General features: G+C 36.1%; 1 protein-coding gene across 21 annotated transcripts in view; it reads right to left on the bottom strand.

Moving 5' to 3' along the window:
* The window catches only part of ZBTB20 (zinc finger and BTB domain containing 20), a 760,184-nt gene that overhangs the window by 201,423 nt on the left and 538,244 nt on the right, over nt 1-20,517 (bottom strand). For 2 of the 21 annotated variants that reach the window (XM_076001604.1, XM_076001643.1), the window contains one exon: nt 19,039-19,132. The exons of the other annotated variants lie outside the window; for them this stretch is intronic. The gene's annotated coding sequence lies outside the window, so the exon portion shown is untranslated. The remainder of the gene's footprint in view (nt 1-19,038; nt 19,133-20,517) is intronic. 21 annotated transcript variants of the gene reach the window in all.

Here is a 20,517-nt window from a genome sequence, read left to right on the forward strand (position 1 = left end):
GAAAAGAAAACTGAAGGCTAGTCACTGACAGGGCATGAAATTACGTGTGTGTGTGTGTGTGTGTGTGTAGTGTGTGTGTGTGTGTGTGTGTGTGAACTATAGACACACAGATTTGGGTGTAATGCCTCCTTTGCCCTAATGTCACATAACAGCTTACAATTTTCATTCAGTGACACAATTCTTTATTAAACAAGTATTTATGAAGTGTCTATTATATGTAAGGTTTACAATAAGACCATGTACAAGGTTGATAACAAAACAGAAAAAGTTCTATTACTGAATAGAAAATAGTTTAAACCTTATTGCAATATTAAAGGGTATATTTTCATTTTTTCATATTAACTTGATATTGTTTTTAATTTTTAGGCCACTGACACAGCAGGGCATTCACCAGTGATAGATGTGCCATATTGACACAGTTGAAAACCAAGTAACCTTTCTTAGTGTACTTAGATAAATTCTTTTTTCTCAAATAGCATTTATGCTTTTAGATGAAGCCAGTGAATAAGATGGCTTGGGGGTACAGTTGGTTTAAATTTCTGCTCTGATCAGTCCCTATCGAAGACCATCTGGTTCTCCGGAATGGATACATGTGCATGTGCATATTCTGAGCCTCGCTCAGATTTTGGCCTTACAGTCATGGTATCAGAACTGCAATCATTGATAGTGTGGATTCTTTCTTGCTTGTGGGTAGGAGGAGAAAGGAAAACACACATTTTGTGCAAAGCACTATGATGTACGAATCCAGTTGCTGTGGCCTCTGTTCATTCTCAATTCAGGGGCAATGGAAGCCTGCAGGGGGTCCACGTTCAGTACTGACTCACATCATCACATTTCTCTCATGCAACTTCTATCTAAGGAACTGAAGAGCCCTAAGAGATTAATTAGTCTCAGAATTAACCTCACCTACAAGTATACCAAAGGATACCAAGTTTTAAAAACACGGCTAGACTATTTCTTAAACATTAATATAAAGCAAAGGGAGCATAGACAATGGCTATAGGAATACTGTTTCTTCATAATTATTAAGAACCAAAAACCTACTTTGAAGAAAACTTGTCATGAATAAGAAAATAACTTCTTCACAGTGGTTAAAGAAAAAAGGTACCCAAAGAAATAAACAAACATATGAAAGCCTCTTAATATACTAAGGTATTGCTATATTTATTTCTGACCTCTGGCTACTAAGAAAATATGAAAGATGACAATTCTATAGCTATTCTATATAATGGCAGATGCTCCTCTTATTCAAGGAAACAAAACCCATTTATGACATTTCACTAAGTATCTTCCCAACCAAAAAGTATTTTATGTGCTCATATTTTAGTCTCATTCACCAGTTCTTATAACTTTAAATGAATCATTTTCTTAAGCAGGTCACCTTGTGTACCAGTTATGATTAAATACTTTAAGACGGATTCAGTGTTAATTTTGTAGTACATGACTTAGTAGAATGGGACAACTATGTGCAATAATTCCTCTGTTAGTCCTATATTTCTACTTCCTTTACTAAGATTTTATCAAATTAATGGCAAAACTCTATTAAATGTTCAATGTATATCTTCACTGCTAATATTTTTTCACCATAGTACTATTACTGGTACCACAATGGCTCCTCATATCTTGAATCTATGCCATGCAATCCATTCTCTACTATAGCATCATTTTCTTTTTGTAAACAGAAATTTGGCTTTCACATAGCAAGAAGTATACAAGAGCTAATGAAGCCCAGCTTAGGGTATAAACAATTTACTACCATCTTCCTTTGAGCCTTTCTCTTTTTTCATTTGTCTAATTATCACACCAAAAGTATTCTTTCCTGTAAAGCTATCGGCAGGGTTGATTCAACAATGGGTTACAAGATGACTCTTTTTGTTTGTTTGTTTTAACTGGTGCTGTTCTTAGACTTCTGGTGAACCTATAAGTTAAGAAGTATACCTTGTACCTGAGATTTGTCTTGCCTGAACAACTTCCTCCAACTACCTCATTTGTAATATTTTGTTTTTCTGTTTACTCAGTTTTCCTTACAGAAAATATTCTTTCTACATTGGGTTTAAATTTCCACTCAGATTAGTCCTGATCAAAGACCATGTGTGTCTCTGGAAGGGAGACATGTGCATGGGCATATTCTCTGCCTCACTCAGATTTTGGTCTTATGATCATGGTATCAAGAAGGGCAGTCAGTTATATTGTGGATTCTTTCTTGTTTGTGGGTGAGAGGAGGAGAAAGGAAAAGTTACACTTATTTGCACATTGTACCATGTAAGAATCCAGTTACAGTGGCCTCTGCTCCTTTTTAATTCAGGTGTGATGGAAACTTCTACATAATTATACTTCTATATAACTATAACTCCTTTAATTCTTTTTTTCTTCCCTTAACACTTTCAATCCTATTTTCTTATGCAATTAAACTATTTTTTCAGTGCATTTTGTTTCAGTGGTCAGTTGTATTTACATCACCTTTTCCATGGTTTAATGATTTGCATAGAGTGTACACACTAATCAAACTGATCCACGTTCGCTATGGACAGGTTGAAATTCAAATTGAAAGTTGATTTGTCTATAGCTTGGAGAAAGCATGATGTCAGACAAGACCGTCATTCTTCAACAATATTTCCTCCTCACTTATGGAAGAAGACGTAAAGATAGTAGTAAATGTGTTGTTTCAGCTTTCTGAGTAATGCTTTCTTGTTTGTTGTCATTAAAGACTTTCATTTGTACTTTAGGAAGAGAGTTATAATTTCTTATTTTCTGGTCCCATTCTTGATCTCTTTATTTTCAGTTTGTGGATTTGTTCTACTTCTATAAGCCCATAATTTTTGAGTTATCTTTTGAAAATACAGAACATAAGGTAAATTTTCTTTTTAAAGAGGATGCCTGAGCATCTGAAACAAAAGGGATTTGTAGAGTTGAGAGGATTAAAAATTACTTTGATTGTCTGTCTCATTTTGAATGCGATCATGTTGTTATTTATCAGTTTACTATTCTGTAAGTAGTATGGAAAATTCTGAAAAAAATTTCCTGTTCAGAATAAAAGAAATTCAATTTGAGTAACAATATTTACTGTGTATCTGCTGTGTCCTAAGACATAGTATCAAAGTTCTTTCACTTAAAAATTCACAGCTAGCAGAATTGGAAAAATTTATAGATGATGCAAATTAAGCACTAAACTTCATAAAAGAAGTACATAAAATTTTGTTGGAGGCGGGGCACTGGTCTATGGTCTATAGGAGAAATCAGTGACTTCCCTTGCATGGGAGAGGTGAAACGAAGAAAGTAAGATAAAGAAGGGCTTCATAAAGGAAACAGCATTTCAGGCCAGGCATGGCGGCTCACATCTGTAATCCTAGCACTCTGGGAGGCCGAGGCGGGAGGATCGCTCAGGTCAGGAGTTCAAAACCAGCCTGAGCAAGAGTGAGACCCCGTCTCTACTAAAAATAGAAATAAATTAATTGGCCAACTAAAAATATATAGAAAAAATTAGCCGGGCATGGTGGCGCATGCCTGTAGTCCCAGGTACTGGGGAGGCTGAGGCAGTAGGATTGCTTGAGCCCAGGAGTTTGAGGTTGCTGTGAGCTAGGCTAATGCCATGGCTCTCTAGCCAGGATAACAGAGTGAGACTCCTTCTCAAAAAAAAAAAAAAAAAAAAAAAAAAAAAAAAAAAAAAAAAAAAAAAAAAGGAAATAGCATTTGGAACGGGCCTTTCAGAACACATAACATTTGAGAGATTGAAATTGAAGATAGGGGTATATGTAAGCAACTAAATGAAGAAAAGATGGTAGATAAAAAGTGGGTGATTCAAGAAAAAAATTCTTTCATGTAGAAACCAAGGATAATATTTCAGTTTCTAGTCCTACAAATTATCTTAGGCAAAGTTGCCACTTATCATATGATACTCAATATAAAATACTCTCCTCGCTTATAAGGCACATTACCTTTGAAGCCACAAAGGATATGAGTAGATGTGAAGTTATAAGTAGATGTACCCTGATTGTGCCCCACATGTTTCTGTAATCTTCTAAATATGTTCCTCAAAGAAATAAAGTTCACAGAACTTTTATAAGGAAACTTTTCATTTTATAAATAAATGGAAACTCACCTTCAGCTAAAAACATAGAAATTCTAAATACCCAGGTTATCTATCCATGATCACACATAGCTTAATTACTTTTCTTTATTATTAATATTTTGTCTCCAGCTGAAGTTCTCTGGAAATGGTCATAAAAGGAGAAGACATCAAGGGTTAAGAAATCTAGTCCAAAAAGATCTTGAAATTAAGGACAGTGACTTTTTTTTAACTTTTTACTTGATTCCTTCTGGATTTTTACTTCCCTTAGTCATTCAGTAATCCATTCTACTTTAGAACCATTAAAATAACATCAAAGTTACAGAGATTCAGAAGTGTTCCTCTGGCCTGTGTCCAAATAGCCCCAAATTAATGGGGAAATGGTTAAAGTAAAAAAACTTTTTCTCCGACATGGATTTCTAAACAATATAATTATGGTTCATTCCATGGTTATGAGCTTTGGGAGCTCCCACAAAAAAGTCTTTGCTGCAGATGTGGCCAGTGGCTACTATACCAGGTAATTTGATACATGTTTGTTGTTTGGAAAAAAAATACACATAACTCTCTTGTGTTAGAAAATTAAGATGAGGCTAGACACAAAAGCCAGGTCTCATACATGGTCTCTTTCTATTTGCTCATTCAAGACAAGGTGGAAGCTTAGATATGGTGAGACATATGAAGACTGTGTCTACTACCTTGTGTTACAATTTTGCCCTCAGAATTATTGTTTTTGACCCCATTATTTTATATAAACACACACACAAAAGTAGGTCTAAGCTGGACTACTGATGCTGGGTAACTTTAAGAAGTATCTTCAATAAATGCCCTGAAGATACTTCTTAAAGTGACTCAGCATCAATTTATTGAAACCTTAAAATCTGTACCCCCATAATATGCTGAAATAAAAAAAAAATAAAATGTTACCTTAGTTTACATCAAAAAAAAAAAAAAGAAGTATCTTCAATATAGCTTCACAGATTTATACTCTTCTCTCCAAATCTATATTTATTTGCTAGGACAATTAAATGATGTTTTGCCAAGAGAGCAACTGTGAGCAATACCTTATGTTTAATTGGGCCTTTAGACTTGAGAAGCAATCCAATTCAAGACTTTACCATATGACTGCTGCAGCAATTGGACATTAGCCACATATTAAGGACTTTAAGGACTCTACCATTTTGATTTTATATAAATATATGATGTGGTACATAAGTTTTTTTTAAATTTCAGAATATTATGGTGGTACAAACACTTTGGTTACATACATTGCCTGTGCACCACCCACATCAGAGCTACAACAGAGGTTGTATTAATTCACAGTCCCCTCAGCAGTGTATGAATGTTCCTATTTCTCCACAACCACACCAACATTTGTTGTTTTGTAACTTTTTGATAAAAGCCAATTTCACTGGAGTTAAGTGAAATCTCATTATGGTTTTGATTTGCATTTCCCTGATGATTAGAGATGTTGAGCATTTTTTCTATGTTTGTTGTCCATTAGTCTGTCTTTTGACAAGTTTCTGGTACATAAGGTATTAATCAATAATTTATAACAGCTCAATATATATAAATTTCTGGGATTTAAATTAAGGTATTTTTAGGAAAAATATAATAAATACAAGTATAATTTAAATTCTACTTTTCCAAACACTTAGCCTCTGCTTAACCATCCTTCTTAAAGTCTTTATTTGGTCCTTAGAAAATCAGTGAAAAATCAGCATTTTGTGCTGGATCATATGTACATCTAACAGCCTATACTAGACCTTACTTTTCTTATTCTGTAGAGATGTACTATAGCTTTCCTAACTCAATCTTATTAATAGACCGATCCAGTTTGTATTAGTTAAAACGAACACCATACATTCACAGAATAACTTATTTGGCACATTCCTTCTATTTTAGTTTAAAAATGTGCTCTTCAGGACAGATATGACTCAAATATAATCAGATTTTATTTCTAGATAAGCACAGTCTACACTTCTATAGTTTTGTGACTCTATCAGCAACTAACTTTGTCCTATTGGAATTAATACAATGTTCAAATCCAGGATTGGGTACAAGAGAAGAGGAAGGAAGAATGAAACTTATTTACTCCCTTGCTAGGTTCTGCAAAATAACTTCCTTATTCTCACAATGTGACATTTATCTTCCTTATTCTAGCATATTTAAAGTTAGTAGCCCTAAAATTCTCCTGCATAGAGGTTTGTGTCTTTCCCCCTAAAAACAAACAGATGAACTTTTGATAAAGCGATGATGTCTCCTGTCAAATTATAGCATCATATAGATCAGTTACCAAGCAAAATATTGAAGAGGTGTTCATAACTTTATACTATCTTTCTATTCTTGTCAGCCTTAGATATTTGAACATGGGGGTCATAGCTTATGCCTTTATCCCTTTTGGTTAGAAAGCCTTTACAGATGAGGTCATCATTTTCATTATTCTGTTTCTTCTTCTCTCACTGGAGTGTTTTTCTAAAGGCAACCAAGGACCACTTCAGTGAAATATTGAAGGCAGGGGATGCCTGAAATGATTAAAAGAAACAAAGCTTTCCCACAGCACTTGTCCTTTTCGCTGTAAGGAGATGAGGTAATATATAATCTCCTTCCTATGTTAATATCACAAGGGCAATTTGTGGGAGGAAGAGATGGATTTCTGGGAGTGAAATCCTACTGCATAGCTAGGGCTATTTTCAGAAAGGCTTATCTTCAATATCCTCATTTCAGAATTGGTCTCTTTGCTCAGAGCAGTACCCTGGGCAACACTGAGAACTCCCATCTTCAAGGTAAGAATGAACGTTATTTTCTCATTGGTGGAATATCTGGCAAAGAAAAAGGAAAATGAAAAACAAAAACCAAAAAATTCTGCTAATCAAAGGTGAAATGTATAAATAAATGTCAAATTCGCCTGCTATTTCTCATGTGTTTTGTACACAAGACTTCTATTTGATCTCTTGCTCTGCAGTTTCCACCACTGAATGACCCACATGTGTAATCTGGACAGACAGCTAGTTTGCTTATATACAAATTAAATAGCCTCAAGTGTCAGTAGACCTCTGTATCTTTTTAATATCCCAATAACTGCTTCAAGGAGGAACAGCTACAAAGAAACTTACCATAGGACATGGAATTCACACTTGCCAAAGAAATCACTGCACGTGTAAATTAGAAACTAATCATCACTTCTTCTCTGGATACAGTGGCAGCCTTGCCTCAGAGTTTATGTTAAAATATACATTTTTATGAAATATTTCTCACTGTAGTCAGCATCAGTTTAGGAGTATCAAACACTGATTCCCAGTTCCAGCACACCAGAAAACCAGAGAGAGGAAAGAACAGAAAAGGGAACTTGACAAAGGCTTGGACATTTCTTACACTTTAGGAAGATAATTGTATTTGTAAATTCCTGGTTAAAAACCTGACAATTATCAGATTTGCCACTGCAAGGCTATTCCTGGGTTTCCTCATCATATATTTTTCCCTAAAGTCTCTCAAAGAACTAAAGGGCTTCCAGAGATGAAAATGAACTTGACAATCACGTTGCAACTCAAACTGATCTTGATTCTTTTCGTCACTTTTTAATTCATTGCAGATGGTGTAAATGGGATGTTTACTGGCTGGCAGGTAATGAATCTTGTTGTAGATAATAGTGACGGACAGAATCTCACACCTGTCGACATCCCAGCATTTCAGCAGCTATATATGGCTATCACCCATTGCTTTGCAGTACATATAATATTGTGACAGGATGCACAACATTCCCCCAATAGAAACAATGGTTGATATACCTGAATATCACTAGTTCACATATGAGTTGCCCTGATTCCATCCTCACTATCCACATGGGTAGACAGTCTAAAATGTGATCCAAAAGGAAAATGTAATCTGTTTAAACATCCAAGCACTCCTCTTCCCAGGTACCACCATTCATCATGACTGTCAGTGCTCCTGTGGAAGAGTAATGACCCTCAGGCATGGGACAGGGCTCCATAGGGGCCTTATGAATGCCACTGCCAAGCACAGAAATTGATCGGTTTTCAGTGGAGCTGATATGTGCATCATGAAAGACCTGCACTTACTCACTAAATTACAAGTGGCTGTTTACCCCATATACAATAAAGCCTAGGTTAGGGAGCCACAAACCCTGCTGACTTTAATTGTCCCAAACATGTGAGCTCTAGATTTGGACCTGCCAATGAGATGGATTTAAGCAGCTTGAAACTGGAAGTTGGATCAGAGTCATTCAAAAATACATTAGGAGATAACATAGGTATTGTTGTCTTCCACTCCTTTTTCTTTTTTATACTCAATCAATGGAAGGCAACAACATCACACCATCCAATATAAATAATTAAAAAAAACCAGAATAAGCATGTCAGTGAAAAGTTAACTATTTGTTTTCTTTCTGTGGGCTTCTCTTCAAGTATCTCCCAACAGGTCTACTTCCTCACTGACTGTTTGCTTTAAATCCTCCCTACCCTCCCAATCTCATCTGCATTTACTATAAATTTACTATAAATATGTTTGTATCTTGGTAAATGCTATACCACTATGAAAGATTCAACCAAAATATATCTCTTCCTCAGCTCTCAGACATACTTTTTATAAAGCTGGATAGTCTCATGATCTCTCTTTCAATCCTGTATCAATTAGTTCTCCCAGCAGTACTGCATCTTCAGGGATTTTAGATTCTAGAAGGGACATCATATTTTCCATATTGCTGTGACATTATTTTCTAATGCAACTTTTATTTTATTTTATTTTTTTTTTGAGACAGAGTCCCGCTTGTTGCCCAGGCTATAGTGAGTGCCATGGCGTCAGCCTAGCTCACAGCAACCTCAAACTCCTGGGCTCAAGTAATCCTTCTGCCTCAGCCTCCCAAGTAGCTGGGACTACATGCATGTGCCACCATGCCCGGCTAATTTATATATATATATATATATTAGTTGGCCAATTAATTTCTTTCTATTTATAGTAGAGACGGGGTCTCACTCGTGCTCAGGCTAGTTTCGAACTCCTGACCTCGAGCAATCCGCCCGCCTCGGCCTCCCAGAGTGCTAGGATTACAGGCGTGAGCCACCGCGCCCGGCCGCAACTTTTATTTTTATTTAGTCAAATCTTTTTTGTTAATAACTTTAGTAGCATTATACCCTCAATGACTAGAGTTTATTCTTTAGAAAGTTTAAGTTTTGGAAATTCTGTTACTTTATTTAATTATAATATTTTTATGCCTTTCTTTTCTAAGGGAGCAATAGCCAAAACTGAAGGGAAGGGACAATAAAAGATATCCTTCAGAATGTAGCATCCATACTAAGTCTCAAAACGCCAGTTGGTCTTCTTATAGAAACTGCCTTCCAATCTGTATGAGTTGAATGGCTCCACATAAATAAATGAAGAAAATCAAGTCTTATTCACAGTGATTCATTCCATTTCAAGAAAATTTACTATGTAATAAATAGCTCTTATGAAAGCATTACAGTTATTAGCACCCTTTCTACTAGGGAGTTCACTGTTCCCTTGTCAGTTCAGGGTTATGCCCAACTCAACTATACTTTTGGTGTTTATAATATTCTGAATATTAATATTGCTAATGATGAGACTCAGGTACTTTCCCAGGAAGAGAAACTTATAATTACATAAATCTTAATAATTAATGAAATATACCAATGAGATAATGAAATTAGAAGCTCTCAGTATACTGCTGGGGATGAAGAAATCTTTGTAAGAATTAGGAATGTTCTAGAAGACAATAAAAAAATCAGATAGTGAACTGAGCAAAATGACCTTTGATGTAAAGTGTCAGCTAGAAATGTCAATCCAATTCAGGACTGGATACAAAGGGACATTGTATCTCTGAGCAGAGAGGTATTAAGTTACCTGATTATCTTCTCTGGAAGAATGCATTATGGTTTAGACACTTTTATTACCTGAAAGATGTAGACAAATCAGGGAAGATTAACAACCAGTTTTATTAGGAGGTAGCAGATGAGCTGGTGTGAATTGTACTGGTTGTTAAGAGTTCTGTATTCTCTTCTCAGCTTTGATATGCTCTCATGTGGGAATAGTCATCCTTGAAATTTAGATAGGATGATTTATATTCTGTTCCCCAGAGAAAGGGCAGTTTGGGAATTAACAGGAGGGGAAGTGTTTAAAACAGCACAAGGACCGGGGGTAGCAGAAGAGTAGGAAATTCTATTATAGGATTTTTCAACTCTCATTTTTTAAAAAAACCCCAAAACCAACAACAATAACCAGTTGTTAAGCCTTCATTTAAATAAGCTTTTTATATTTAATATTTGGGATATATTTTTCATATATAGTGCCTAATTGTTTTTGGTCCACAAAATAAGGTTATTCCATGATAGTATATTATTATGGTCATGTTTCCCTGGAAATACAATTTGCAAGGTCATTCTAGGAACTCTGATTGTGAAATTCACCTTCACTTTAAGTCAGTTATCCTTAACTCTAATGCAGTTTCTCATCTCTTCATACTTACCCTAGAGCTAGAACGTATAGTCTCATAGGAATGCCCCTTGGGAAAAGGCTCCCACTTCTTGCCTCCTGAATGATTGTCTAGATATATTTTCATATATAATTGCATACTTTACCAATCTGTCTTAGTTATGAATATCATTGAGACATGATTAGCATACTTTTTTAGTTTATTAGTGAAAATAAGTTGTCCATAAGTTAACAATAAATCACTGTTTTTACACAGGCCTGTATTTATTCCTGGCTGTATTTATTATGATTTTCCATTTATTAAACTTATTTCAATTGGTTGATGAGGAATAATAGAACTAAACTTCTATTAAGCAATATTAGTGGCCCATTAAAACTCTAATATATTGCACTGACCAAGTAACCAACTAACATATCCCTCAGACTTAATCTTTTATTTCTATTGGGAAACATCTATAAACATAACAGAATAGTGATATTCTCTGTGAAGTGCTTTGAGGGGTGCATGATGGTGAAGGAACAGAACATTTAAACCTGTATTTAAGAGGGGAAGAAGAAGAATTTAGGTGACATGTGATCTTAGGCAGTTTTCAGGAAACAGAGGAGGCAGATTACTTGTGATGAACCTTAGTAAAATGGGCCCATAAATTCCCTTATCTATTGGGGTTCCTGTTTGCTAACTACTTTCTCAGTTACTTTAACAATCCTCTCCCCCCTCCCCCCACAACACCACTTCATCATTGTACTGTGCTCACATTTCCTTTTCCTCTTCCTTTCAGGAAGAACATTTTTTAGGCCCAAAGACAATCCTTTAATTGATCAAAGACATATGAGATACTACACTTCATTAATCAGTTTCTGTTTTCTTGGCTGCTCACCATAAGACATCTAAAATTCTCCACGAGGAAGTACATTAGACTGCCATGAGGCTACTTAATGTCTTCAACTTCGGATATCTTCTTAACTATCAGTTGGGATTATTTCCCTTTTGTTCCTCTACACATCATTCTCTGCAGAGTAACTATAATGATTTCTTAGTGAAATCAGGTCCTATTACATACATCTCCAAAGGCTGCCCATTGCAACTAGAATAAAATTCAAACTTCTCACCATGAAGCTTGCAATAGTCTGGCTTCTCACTCCTTTTCTGACCACATCTCCAATATACCTCTCCTCATTCACTGACCTTCTTTCATAATTCGCATGTCTAGATCATTTGAGTCTCAGGGCCTTTGCAGTTGCTATTGCTATTTTAATTTGACTGGTTTGATCTCCAGATTTTCACATGGCTGGTTTCTAACATCATTCAGGGTTCTGCCAAATGCCATTTCCTTACATGCCACATCTCTTAGATTACACTCCCATTTTCTTCATTTCACTCCTCAGTGTGTGGTAGTATGTTTACATTTCTATTAACTATCTGCCCTAATTAGAATGATCCATAAGAAAGAGATATTTTTAGGGATGTGGCGAGCATTTTGGAAGGGAAGGGCATAACTCTAACCCTTCTTAGGGAGAGGCAAAGATATACAATGTAACCAAAATGTCAAAAAAACCAAAACCCCAAACAGACAAAAAAGAAAAAAGAAACTTTTTATTGGGTGGTGTGCAGGTGGGAGGGGGGAGGAGGAAAGGGATGGAAAAAAAAAAAAAAGAAAGAGAAATTTATGAGTCCTGCTCACTACCATATTCTCAGTGCATAGAATAGTAGGGCCTCAATAAATATTTGCTGAATGAATGAATAAATGAATGACTAAACAATAAAAAAAAAAGAACAGTAAACAAGGGCAAAACCAGTACCCTTTATCCTAGTGGTTCTTTAAATGTACCTCAAAATGCTTTAAAAACAAATATATGCTTTCCTCATACATTAGCATAAAAGATACTAATCTTACTAATTAAAAGCTAGGACCACACTACATACTCATGACTGGTCCAAAATCACGTGGTAAATAAGTGCTGCACAATTCTGTTCTCAAATCCTGTCAGCCTAGTCAGTATTGCAGTGTTTTTCTTAAAACACAATTGTAATCCAGGGATAATTAATCTGGGGTTAACCAATAGGCTTGAGGGCGTCTATGAATCCTTCAAAATGGTACTGCATCCGGTAATTTGTGACTAGATTATTAAAATTTGGTATATGTTTACAATGGAATATTACTCAATTCTAAGAAATGACAGTGAGTGAGCACCACTTATATTATCCTGGATTGAGTTTAAGCCCATTATCCAAAGTGAGGTGACACAAGATTAGAAAAATGGGCTCCACATGTACTCACCATCACATTAGTACTGACCGATTATCAATATGGTGCTCAAAGCGTGGTGGTGTTCAAGGGAATTTCAGGGGATGGGGGAAAGACCCACATCTGAGGGATGTGGTGAACAGTGTGGAGGGGTAGGGCATACCTCTAACCTTTGTTAGGTAAAGGCAAAGTTATAAAATGTAACCAAAATGTTAAAAAAACAAAACAAAACATTTATCGAGTGTCAGGCAGGTGAGGGGGAAGGGGATGGGTATATATATACATTATAAGCGCAATGTGCATTGTTGGGGGGATGGACACGCTTGAAGCTCTGACTCGAGTGGGGAGAGAAGGCAATAGCAATGTATGTAACCTTAACATTTATACCCCCATATTATGCTGAAATAAAAATAAATAAATAAATAAAATGGTACTGCATCCTCTTTTGTGGAGAGTGTCCACAGCTTTCATCAGATTATCAATGGATGCCACAAACTAAGAGAGGCTAGAAATCTCTCTAAGCAATAGCATTCTAAAACCAGTTAGTCTTAATCCTCCTTGGATAGATTGAAAGGCTGCTGGCTTCAACATTTTCCACAGAGAAGGAATCCCTGTGGAAATGCTATGACTGCCTGTGTAGACATATTCTTCTGACCAGCACCAACATTGAGGCATGGTGGGTATCTTTCTAACCATGTTTTTTATTAAAGGAAAGCCCACTGTGATCTTAGTGGTGTTTGTAGTATTCTTAGCTTAATTTCAGGTATGTTATTATAGCCTTGAAGATTAGATAACAGGGAGAAAAATTATTAGGCACCAGACAGACAACATGAATAAATATATATAATTCTAAGTGAAGGTCAAGTTGTATATTTATAAGCTTTGAAATGGTGTTTTGTGGTCCATTTTACAAGTTTTTTAATGGAAAAAAACTAATACAATAGCCTTCTAATTGAGTGAATAAGATATACTGTATTCTTTTCTACACACTATCAAAGCAGAGTTAAAAGTAGACTTTACCATTGGAAATATATTGTTACAGTAAGTAAGAGGAGAAGTTTCCTAAGTTTTCTTAAACTTACTAACAATGAATAAGGCACATTTTCCTTTGTTAGGTTCCTATTGAGTCTGTTACTTTTCAGTATTGAATGATGTTGATGATGGTTGATGATAATGATGATAACAGTAACAGCAGCTAACATCACCTGCCAGGTCCCTTTCTAAGTGCTTTACATTTATTTCATTTAATTCTCCCAGCAACTATATCCATGCGGTTACTATTATTGTTATTTCTTCTTAGAGATAAGGAAAGGGAAGTACAGACATTAACTTGCTAATAAATGGTAAAACCAGCATTTACATCTAAACTGTCCAATGCCAGGTCCAAGCCTTTTACCATTACACTATCCCATCTTCCTCTGTGGTAGTACAAGCCTACTTTGGAGATATCGTGGGTTCAATACCAGCCCACCACAATAAAGTGACTATCACAATTAAGTGAGTGACATAATCTTTTGATTTCTCAATGGATATAAAAGTTATATTTACACTACTCTTGTCGTCTATCAAGTAGCTATCAATACCATTGTCTAAAAAATGTGCATATCTTAATTAAAAACACTTTGTTGCTAAAAAATGCTAACAATCATCTGAACCTTCAGTAAGTCATATTCTTTCTGATGGTGGAAGGCTTTGCCTCAAAGTAGATGGCTGCTGACTGATAGGGGATGGTTGCTGAAGCTTGGGGTGAATGTAGCAGTTTCTTAAAATAAGACAACAATGGACTATTCCTTTCACCAAATATTTCTCTGTAGCATGCCATGGTGTTTGATAGCATATTACCCAAAGTAGAACTTCTTTCAAAATTGGAATCAATCCTCTCAAATCCTGCCATCGCACTATCAACTAAGTCTATGTAATATTCTAAATCCTTTGTTGTCATCTGAACACTGTTCATAGCATTTTCACCAAGAGTAGATTTCATCTCAAGAAATCACTTTGGTTTAGTATGGTAGCTCACACTTGTAATACCAGCACTTTGGGAGGACAAGGCAAAAGGATTGCTGGAGGCCAGGAGTTTGAGACCAGCCTGGACAATAAATAGTGAGAGCTCATCTCTATAAAAAAAAAAAAAAAAAAATTAGCTACTTGGAAGGCTGAGTCAGGAGGATCACTTGAGTTCAAGAGTTGGAGGCTGCAGTGAGCTAGGGATGATGTCACTGTACTCTAGCCTGGGCAACAGAGACTCTGTCTCAAAAAAAAAAAAAAAAAAAAAAAAAAAAAAAAAAAAAAAAGAAAGAAAAGAAAAAGAAATAACTTTATTGCATCCATAGGATGCAATTCTTCATCCCTTCCAGTTTTAAGATTGCAGCAATTCAGTCACATCTTTGAGCTCCACTTCTAATTCCAGTTCTTTTGCTTTTCCACCATATCTTCAGTTACTTCCTTCACTGAAGTGTTGAACCCATCAAAGTCATCCATGAGGGTCAGAATCAACTTCTTCCAAATTCCTGTTCGTGTTGATATTTTGACCTCCTCTCATGAATCACAAATGTTCTTAATAGAATCTAGAATAGTGAATTCTTTCCAAAGGGTTTTTAATTTACTTTGCCCAAATCCATCAGAGAAATCACTTATCTGGAAGCTATAGCCTTACAAAATATATTTCTTAAATAATACAACCTGAAAGTCAAAATTACTCCTTGATCCATGGACTACAAAATGGATGTTGTGTTAGCAGGCATAAAAACAACATTAATTGCCTTGTACATCTCCATCATAGATCTTTGGTGAGTAGGTGAATTGTGAATAAGCAGTAATATTTTGAAAGGAATCTTTTCTCTGAGCAGTAGGTCTCAATGGTGAACTTACAATATTTAGTAAACCACGTTGTAAACAGACATGTTGTTGTCATCCAGGCTTTGTTATTCCATTTATAGAGCTTAGACAGAGTAGATATAGCATAATTCCTAAGAGTCCTAGGATTTTATAAATGATAAATGAACACTGGATTCAACTTAAAGTAACCAGCATCATTAGCCCCAAAGAAGACAGTCTATCCTTTGAAGCTTTGAGCTAGGTATTGACTTTTCCTCAACAGCTATGGAAGTCCTAGATGGCATCCTCTTCCAATAAAGGCTGCTTTGTCTACCTTGACAATCTGTTTCTTAGGGTATCCATCCTCATGAATTACCTATCTATTCAGATCTTCTAGATAGCATGCTACAGTTTCTACATCAGCACTTGCTGCTTCATCTTGCTCTTTTGTTATGGAGATGGTGTCTTTCTTTAAATCTCAAGAACTGACCTCTGCTAGCTTCAAACTTTTCTTCTGTACCTTCTTCACCTCTCTCATCCTTCGTAGAAATGAAGGGCGTTAGTGTCTTGCTCTAGATTAGGCTTTGGGTTGAGGGAATGTGGTGGCTAGTTGGATCTTCTATCTAGACCACTAAAATGTTTTCCATATCAGCATTAAGGCTGTTTCACTGTCTTAGCATTTATGTCTTCACTGGACTAGCACTATTAATTTCCTTCAAAAACTTGTCCTTTGCATTCACAACCTGACTAACTGGGTGCAAGAGGCCTAGCTTTCAGCTTGTCTTGGCTTTTGATGTGCATTCCTCACTAAGCTTAACCATTTCTAGCTTTCGATTTAAAGTGAAATATGTGACTCTTCCTTTCACCTAAACACTTAGAGGCCATTGTAAGATTATTAATTGGCTTAATTTCAATATTGTTGTGTCTCAGGAATAGGGATTCCAGAGGAGAGGGAGAGGGATGGGGGAATGGCCAGTTGATGGAACAGTCAGAATGCACACAACATTTATTGGTTAAGTTTGCATCTTATAATGGCATTGTTCATGGTACCTCAAAACAATCAAAATAGTTTCATCAAAGATCACTGATTACAGATCACTATAACAGATATAATAATAATGAAAAATTTTGAAACAATGCAAGAATTACCAAAATGTGAAATAGAGACAGGAAACAAACAAATCCTATTGGAAAAGTGGTGCCAGTGGACTTGTTTGATGCAGGGTTGGTGCAAATTTTCAATTCATAAAAAAATGAAATATATATAAAGCACAATAAATCAAAGTGCAATATAATAAGGTATGCCTGTATATACTCTTTTGAGTACAAAGATGCTAGGTAGTAAATTTAATAATTGTCTTTGTCTATTTGAGGTATGCTCCCTTTCCCTTGCAACTTCCCCATGTCTTTTATACATCACTTTTTGGAATAGCACCCAAGTCACAAACCTGCATCCTCAAATCTGCCAAAACTCCTTCGGCCAGTTGAGACTTAATCCCATTTTTAACTGACTATGTTGGAAATAAAGTATTTTATTAATCTAACACCTGCATAACTCTTAAAATGTATTTAGTCTTTGGTGAAATTTTAATCTTTGTCCTAGAATCCTCATGAAGTTATTAGAATGTTTAAATAAGATAAAACTGGATATATTGAACCATATGAAAATGCCATGTCTGCAAGTCAAAAATGATCAATTATTGGCAGTCGAATGGCTCAACTTATGGTCAATACTCAAATGCTAAGTGCTGTTGTTGTTATAGAAATTATCCTCACTCTGCAATCTTCCCTCCCTGTAAACATTTCTAATCGTGTGGAATATATTGCTGGTAAGTGGTGCTAAGGAGATAGGGTTGAACTTGCCCATAATTTTAATTTATAATGCATAGGCTTTTAAAATTCTTACAGCAGGTGCCTTCAAAGCATGCCACAAAGATAGCCTGGAAAATGGGCCTTAAAAGATGAAATTCATAGAGGTTTATTGTTTTTCTAATACTTAGATGCACCAGATGACTTTTAAATACATATAAAGTCCATGAAGCAGGTTCATGGGGACTATATCAGTTTCTTATTGCTGCTGTAACAAATTACCACAAACTAAACATCTTTAAAAACACAAACTAATTATAGTTCTGGAGGTAAGAAGTCCTAAAACCAAGGTGTTAGCAGGGCTATTCTTTCTGGAGCCTCTAGGGAGGAATCCTTTCCTTGATTTTTACAATTACTAAAGTTTGCCTGTGTTCCTTGGCTCATGGTCACTTCTTCTATCTTCAAATCTCTCTCTCTCTCTGACCTTTGCTTCCATTGTCATATCTCCTTCTCTGTGACCTTCCTGCCTCCCTTTTTTCCTTAAAAGACCTCTATTATTACATTAGGTTTGCTCAGATAATCCAATATTATCTTCCTATCTCAAAAATCCTTAACTTAATCACACCTGCAAAGTCTCTTTGCCATGTAAGGCAACACATTCACAGGTTCTGAGGATTAGGACCTGAACATCTTTGAAGGGCCATTATTCTATCACAGGGACCAAAATATTCTAGGTACCCAAGTCTCAAATGGCAAGTAAGATGGTATCTTATTTCTTTAAACCTTATACCATGGTAAGCTGCATAGACATTTTTACATAGGAGATAGTAACTTACAATTCTCAGCTTCTCTATTGGCACAAATGTCTGGAAATCACAGTCTTAGTTTTGGTTTGGAGAACCTCATTTTACCGCCTTTACCCAGTTTCAGTTAATCCTATTTATATTTTACCTTGTCCTTTTTGCAGAATTTAGACTGCTATCCTTAGTCAAATAATTATTAATATGGTAAGTGCTTCTAGCATCTCCTTCCACTAACTTTAGGAATAAAAGGCCCATGTTTTTAGCCAGGAACAAGCAAGGACAGAATGCCAGCACTTCTCATCACACCTTTCTTGTGCCCCTTCCTTCAGGCACTGTATACAACCTGTCTCAGTAAGTCAAGTAGCATTTGCAGGTGGCTACCACGAGAAACTCCCTCACTTGCTTGGGTAAACTTAACTCAAATGTCTTCCGTCTTCTCTTACCTAAAATATCTGCTTCCCTGACCTACATCTCCCTTGTCCATTGTTTCCAGTGAACACTAGCCCTTAAACATTTAAGCCTCATCAGCACATGCCCATCATAACAGCATAACATCCTTGTCCTGCTGGAAACTATTCAGCATCCAGAGGACCATCTTTATGCTGATAACACTAAAATATAAAATAATGCCAACAGCTGGTGCTACAAATGGCTTTTAAAAACGATGTTCATTCACTAAAATTCCTCTTGCTACTTTTGACATGAAACACGCAGTCTCTAATTATTCTGATCAAGACGGTGAAATACAAAAACAAACTTTAATTGTGTTTAACAGATATTTAATCAGGACTCACTGAACTACAGATTAAAGCTGAAATTCATAAACCATAATTACCCGATTGTCGCAATCTTTTGGTCCACATTCTCCTTCCGTCTGGGCGTCTGGCACCTTGCCCCGAATTTCTTTTACTGTCTTCTCAGCTTCGTTACTGTTCATGTTTTCCAGCAGAGATTTAGCACAGATTACAAAATATCTGTTCTTGGCAACTTTCTTCATTAGCTTTTTTTCCCCTTTGCAAAAAGTTTATTTTTTTTTCTACCAGAGTAGCTGGAATAGGCATACGTTTAGGGTGCTTTGATGACACAAACTAATTATATAGTTATCAGGAGATAATGTGGTAGTGATAACTAAAGTTACTACAGTTATCACGTAGGTATCATGCAATTTCTCCAGTATACCATGTGGTGTGTCCCAGTCACCATGTAATTACTTCATGTCACTACTCCATTGTTTTATGGAAAATGCTTATCTCACCCCAACAAAACCTTTTCTGTCACATTTGGAAAAAAAAAAAAGTGGAATTCTTGGTTCTCATTTCCAGCACTGTTCATTCCCAGTAAGATGTTGTCATGCAAATTTAAGGGAAACACCTGTCCTCTCCTGAAAATTTGCTTTTATATGAAACAAATGGAGCGATTCTGTTTTCTTTTGCTTCACTCTACCTAGGTGAGAGAAGTAATTACCAATAATACATACATTTTCCCTTTTTTTAAAAAAAGGAAACAACCCCCCCCCCAAAAAAAAACTCTCCCTATTTACTTAGGATTCATGTAGTCTAGCACTTCCCCCTACTCTTTCCTTTCAAATCTCAGTCACTCACATTTGTTTTTCCTAGAATTATGGTGTAAATCATTCTTAACAAGCTAGCTTGAAACTTCTCTCACTCAGTAGAAATACAAAATGCCACTGTAATTGAAACATGGAACTGCAAGCTTGAAACTCTTTCTATCCAGTTCTTTTGGGCCACTCTTCAGAAGGACACGCCGAGTTTCCCTCACAGTGCAGTAACCCCTGTGTCACACAGTTACGATAACATCACAGACCAAGGGAAGAGCATAAAGAGAAGGCACTGGTGAAAGAAGAGGTGGGTGGTTCCTTTATTCCCCTCAGTTGGGCAGACAATCCTATGAAGCAAGGACTGTAGTTGCTACTTATTTATCTCAAGTTGATGGCTTGAAGTCTGACCTCACCAAGACCTTTAAACATGACACACCACCTGAGAGTTCCAGCTTAAATCAGGATGTAGTGGCTTCCTTTGCAGCACAAGTTGAAAGCTATTTGCAATTCTGCTTTTATTAGTCACCTTCCAATCTGAGAGCTGCCCATTCAATTGTACACTTAACTCCAGTTGGGGTAAAAATCACCTCCAGATTTACAAGGGCTAGAAAAAATGCTATCCTATCCTAGAGCATTGTTCTTCAATCACACAGTTCCTCTAAATACAGCTGACAGCCTTTGAGATGCAAAATGCATCACTTTAATGTAGTAGAGGTCCCCTTCACTGCATTGCCAAATCTATTTAGCAGAATCTTC

The sequence above is a fragment of the Microcebus murinus genome, chromosome 1 (genome assembly GCF_040939455.1).
Source record: "Microcebus murinus isolate Inina chromosome 1, M.murinus_Inina_mat1.0, whole genome shotgun sequence".
In the NCBI taxonomy this organism is placed as follows: Eukaryota; Metazoa; Chordata; class Mammalia; order Primates; family Cheirogaleidae; genus Microcebus; species Microcebus murinus.